Raw genomic sequence first — 6,000 nt, forward strand, 5'->3', positions numbered from 1 at the left:
TAGTCCCCAGCTGCCCCCTGCCTTCTCTGAGCGCTGGAGCATGCCCAGTGGCAGCGATCGAGCCACCGAGGGCTTTGCACGGGCGCGCTCCGCTTCTCCGGGTTTTAGCAGGAGCCCGCGGGGGGCGGGGGTGGGGGGAGTGAGGGGGCCAGCGGAGCCCAGCCGCCTTGGCCGAGCTTGTGAGCAGCTAGCGCGACGCGCAGGGCTCTCTCCCGCGTTGCGGTTGCTCGGGAGATGCTGGAGCGGGGCGCCGGGCTGCTCCACCTGGCGCACTGAGCGCGGCGCGGGGAGCCCCCGGGGGGCGGGTGGGGGGGGCGCGGACTGCGGTAGAATGCTAGCCGGGTTCCTCCGGCGCTGTGAGACGTCGCTAGAGCGCGGTCAGGTGCCTCTCGCTGCTCCACTAACTTGCCACTTGGTCGTGTTTGATCTCCGAGGTTCTCTACGCTTTGGGGTGGTGGGGGGCGGGGGGAGTGGGGAGTTCGAGGGTCTGCGGTAGCCGAAGGAGGGATCTTGCAAGGGGGAGCCTGCCTGGTGCCGCTCTTCTTCCCCTCCCTGTCGCTCCCCTCCCCCCACCCCGTCGCTGCCGCTTTCCCTTCTGCCAGTTCGGAGAGCGTCGGGCTCCTGTGACATGCGATCGCTGCCAAGTGACGGTCCCCGAGTCTGAAGTGCCCGCGAGGAAGTGAGCGGCAGCGCGGGCCGCCGGCGATGACAGCCATGAAGCAGGAGCAGCAGCCCACCCCGGGGGCCAGGGCGAGCCAGGCGCAGCCGGCGGACCAGGTGAGAGTTGGCAGCCGCGGCCAGGCCCTCCCGGGAAGGGTGGCTCCAGTCGGCGCTTCCCACGCCTCCCTCTCCCCACCCTCCCCTCGCCCCAGTTCCAGCCTCCTCCATGGACTCCACAGGAAGTTCGAGCAGCCGAGTGCGCTCTGGGGCCGGGCGAGAGGATGCGCAAGGTGGAGAGCCGCGGGGAAGGGGGGAGAGAGGTAAAGGCTGGGGGTGATCCGGGAGCCCCGGGCAGGCGGGCCACCGAGGGAAGGAGAGGGGCCGGGGCCACGGAATGGGGGCCTCTTGGCTCAAATTAACGCACGTTGGAGGAATTACTGCGCTCCTGGAGGCGTCTACTTGCAGGGTTAGAGCGGGTCTACACGCAGCTGAAACGAGCGAGCGCTGGCCAAAGCTACCCCACTAGGAAAATGACCTTTAGGCCGGCAGAGTTTTTGCTTTCTTTTTTCTTTAGAGGAGACCGGGACGGGGCGGGGCGGGGGGGGGGTTGCTAAATGGGGGAAGGAGGTGTACCCTGCATGTGTGGTCTGCTGAGTGGAGCGGAGCTTGGGAGTAAAAGGCATTATTATGGGAAGCTGGCAAGGTACTGGCTTTAGTGATTTGTTGGGGCCAGATGTATGTGTCTGCAGAGATGGGGTGCCCTGTACCGGCTGAGGGTTATTTCTGTCCCTTTTCCGTTTTTCCGCACCGGCCACCCCTTTTTTTGTTTTGGTGTTTCGAGATTTGTAGCATAACCGTTCTGTGGATCTTCATCTCGTCTCTGTCCCTGGCTTGGGGTGACTCGGGAGTTCGGTGTCGCTTTTTGCCAAAGTTGTAGGGTCGGGAGCGCTGAGGTGCCCTGGCAAAGAGGAGGCAGGCTGTGAGGAGCCGGCTCCAGGTGTTGTCACGTTTACATCAATCAGGGACTCTGAGCCGAGAGGGCAACAGTTAGGTCAGCGGATAACTACGGAGGCACCCGGGTACCCGCTGGGGGCCCTTTGCCCCAAGTGCACTGGTGAAGGCCGCCCGATGCGTTTCTGCCAGAGACACTCCTAGCTCATTGCCAGAGGTGGGGTGAAGGAGGTGCAAGCAGCGAGGTTCCACTAGCGTCTCCGCTTTTCGCATAGTCTGAGCACTGAGGAGCAAGTGAAGAGAAGCTGTCCAAATCGCCCCAGTGGTGCTGAGGCGGAGGAGGAGATGCCAGGGCTGCTGTTATTAATATTCTAGTCTTGGTCATCTGTCCTGGCTTGTGGTCTCCCTCTTCTCCTCTTCCCTTTCCTCCTCATTTCCCTCACGGACGTTTCACACAGGTGGTGAGGATTGCTCAATGCCTTAAAGCTCCCCCTCCATTTACTGGAGTGAATGTTGCAGTTTTTACAAAGCAGTTGTTTTCTTAAACTAGTCGCTTTACTCCTTACCCTAAGATCAGTATGAAAATATTGAAACATTTTTATTGTATTGTCTGTCCCCTCTCTTAACATCTTTTTCCTCTGCTCCCTCCAACACACACCACAAGGTAGCAACTGGTTAGCAGATCATAAAAATAATTTTAGGAGAGGAGCCTGGATTTAACATCCTCTTTCAAGCTGACAGCCCTTAAATTTCATTAACAAGCCGCCGAGGCTCTCTACTGCTCTTGGAGTGATGCTTCCAATAAGAATGATTAGTCAGGTGAGAGTCCCCACATGAAATCTTTGCTCACTATCCTGTGACACCAGCTGGTTACTTGAGGTGCTGCAAACTGCTTGGTACCAGTGGGGCTGGGGAGGGAGAAGCAGAGCAGACCACACGGAAACTGAAAATGTATATGTAAACAGTGGACAAGCTGCCTATGCACAGTAAAGCCTTTTGTCAGGACTAAGCCGGTACTTAAAATTCATCCGAAGAGAGAGAGTCAAGCTTAAATCCCGTTTTTCTTGTGGGCGTGCATTTTGGTTTATGGCCACTTCAGATATTCAGGGAGTGGCCATTTGCAGAACTCTTGTTTTAATTGAGTTTTTAAAGTGCCTTTCAGAATATTTACATGATTTTAAAATGTCAATGGTATGCATATTATGCTTGAGTTAAAATGAAAGAGATTGATTTTGCTAGGGGAAGGAAAGCAGAATGAAATATCCATGGCAGCATCCCATTGAAGGTTTTCCAAGCACTCCTAGAAAATATCTTTATCTAGCATATTCTTTGTCTGAAGCTTGACCTATGAAATGATGACCAGATAATGTGGATGATTGCTGTGATTGCTTAAACTACTTGCTCTTAGAGTGCTAAGTTTTTATTAACAGGATTAGTCATTGTGGTCTGATGCTGCACTTGTCATATAACTCTCATGTGGTACTAGCTATAACACTCCCAAATAGACACAAATGATCTGGTTTCTATATTTCTTTAAAAAAAAAAGATTCACAAATTTAAATAAAAATATAGCTTTATGAAGTCCTACTTAATGGTTAAAGAGGGGGCATATTCCAGCTAATCACTCACTGTGTATTGATTTTGAGTGATTTAAGCTTTCAAATGTTGCCAGAAAGGTCTTTGGCTTTTCATAGTAGAGATTTTTATGAAATCTCAAAAACGCCTTGTCCTGCGGCCATCAACACCTATTTCCACTTAGAGCACAGTGGAAGACTATGGTCTTTCCTCTGGGTGAAATGGTTATGAATCCTATAATCTGGTGGTTGTTAGGGTCCTTTAGCGAGCTTGACACCCCCCCCCAGGTTTCATTTCATCTGTGACTCTCCTTTGGGACATTGGTGCCACGACAAGAGTGAGAAGTGGCAACAAGAATAGCAGGGACTCTGTGCTTTTATTAACATTCTGAATCATTGGAAATATTTTTTTTTTTATCATTTTAGTAGTCTTTCCTTTAAAGCTTCGTTGATTAAATGTTTATGAAAGTTGTTTTGTTTTCACGACGCTCCACATTTACAAAATATCTAGATAGATGATTTGATATGGGTAGATACCATCATTCTGAATATAATCAATATCCCACTTGACATTGAGGGATCTAAAATCTTGAGTGACAAGTTGTAACTTACTGTTTTTAAAAATTACTTCTTGAATGCTTGCCATGTGCAGAGTACTGTCCTCTGGACTGATAACATTTATTAAATGCATTTTTCTACTTGATGCTCAAAGAAACTTTTTGAGTTTGGTCAATCCTCTGTTCATACAGAGGATTAAAGAAACTAATCAAACTTGTCTTCATAAGTGGTGGAGATGGGACTTAACCCCAGTCTATGATACCTAAGATAAAATATGGTTACTGAATTCTAAATCCCCACCTTCTAACTTCTACCCAGTTACAGTTCAACACATTGTTATTAGCATAATGCAAAATAATTGCAAATATTTTGTGTGTGCAGATTTACTTTGAATGTAAAATGGACGAATTTGTTTAAAGCTTCGATTTTAAATGTAAATAATAGCTCTTGAGATTTTTTTTTTTTTTAGCTCTTGAGATTTTTAAAGTTGACTTAATATCTCTTGCATTGATGGAAATAATATAAAAAGAGCCAGGTAGGTCCTGATAAGTACATAGGAACTTAAAAAAAACCATCTTGGTAATGATGGGACTTTCAAGGTTTCTTAAATGAGTGCATTTTTATAGTTAGACCAGGTTTAGAATTTGCCCACATTGCCACCAGGTGGCACCCTTCTGCTGAATCCAATGGGTAAAAATATTTCCTAAAATGTTTGGTGGTCCTCTCAGCTCCAAGAAACCAAACCAAAACAAACTAAAACACACAACAACAACAACAAAGCCCAAACAAAACAAAACAAAAAACTAAGCAAACAAAAGAAAAACCACAACCCTACTTTCTGAGGTATGACTAAAAAATATATTTTTATAAGCAAAAATTTGGCGGCAAAGACATCATTAGTTATGCATTTCTCTCTAAAAAACATATTCTGGTGGAAAACCAATTTCTTAGGGTTCAGGATGCAGCAGTCTCTTGATGAAATAATTCATGGTCAAAGCTGCAATTAAATATGCAATGTGCAAAATGCCTTTTGTAAAATATCTATTGTACTTTTCACTTTTAGGTAATATTAACCCAAAATGTTACCATACAGAAATTAGGATTTATTCTTTTTTTTTTTTTTTTAAAGATTTTTTTTTTTTTTTTTATTCATGAGAGACAGAGCGAGAGAGAAAGGCAGAGGGAGAAGCAGGCTCCCAAGGAGCAGGGAGCCCGATGCGGGAGTCGATCCCAGGACCCTGAGATCATGACCTGAGCCGAAGGCAGACGCTTAACCATCTGAGCCACCCAGGCGCCTGGATTTATTCTTTTTATTTCAAGTTTGTTGAGGCAAACTTGATTAAAATTTTCAAGTGCATTCTTAATGCAAACTTATCAAAAGTTATTCTTCCATGTTTCCCTGACAAATATAAAAAGATGTCATAATTTAGTCTATAAACTATTGTTTTTAACATAGAACCTTAAAAGTAGTTTTAGAAATCATGTTGAAAAAATATTTAACAGGCCAGTTATTACTCTTCATTCAATATAACATATATAGTATCTAATTGATGGGAGAGTTCTTTGTGGTTTGGTTTACAAAAGATAATTTAGATTGGGTAAAGGCGTTACATAGAAGTCTTTATGACTTAAGAGATATTATACATTTTCTACTATCCCTTAATTTCTTATTACATATATAATGTATATCTCATAACATGTGTATGATGTTTTAGCTACTGAGTTTAGAACATACCACGATACATCCCTTGCTTGTAAACTCCTAATCTCTCTGTTTATTTCAGGGACTGAGCAAATTGCACATTTAAGAAAAATTAAACTATATAAAAACAAATTAAAGAAAATTATATTATTAAATATTAAAGCTGCATTATCTTATGAAGTACATTACATTAGAAGCAGAACACTGAAACCAAATTTTTCCTAACCTGAGTAAAAAAGAAAGCTATTTAAAAATTTTGGTTCATTGAATCATTTATGATTACATAATGTTACTATTATCTGTGGGTTATGCTCCGGAAACCACAGATTCAAGTTCATATTCCAGCTCCACCAGTCATCACTGCTTTCTTGGGCAGGATAACTTACTTTCTATAGTTCATTTGTGAATGGAAGTGACTACAGATCCTTTACATGTTTGTTGTAAGAATTAACTGAAATAATATGTGAAGGCTTTTGAATAAAGCCTGTCTCATATCAAGTGTGCTCTCATTCCCTAGTCTGGGAATAGGAACCTAGAAAAAGCGGGGGGGGGGGG

Source organism: Leptonychotes weddellii, chromosome 3 (genome assembly GCF_054177405.1).
Source record: "Leptonychotes weddellii isolate Sample4059 chromosome 3, ASM5417740v2, whole genome shotgun sequence".
In the NCBI taxonomy this organism is placed as follows: domain Eukaryota; kingdom Metazoa; phylum Chordata; class Mammalia; order Carnivora; family Phocidae; genus Leptonychotes; species Leptonychotes weddellii.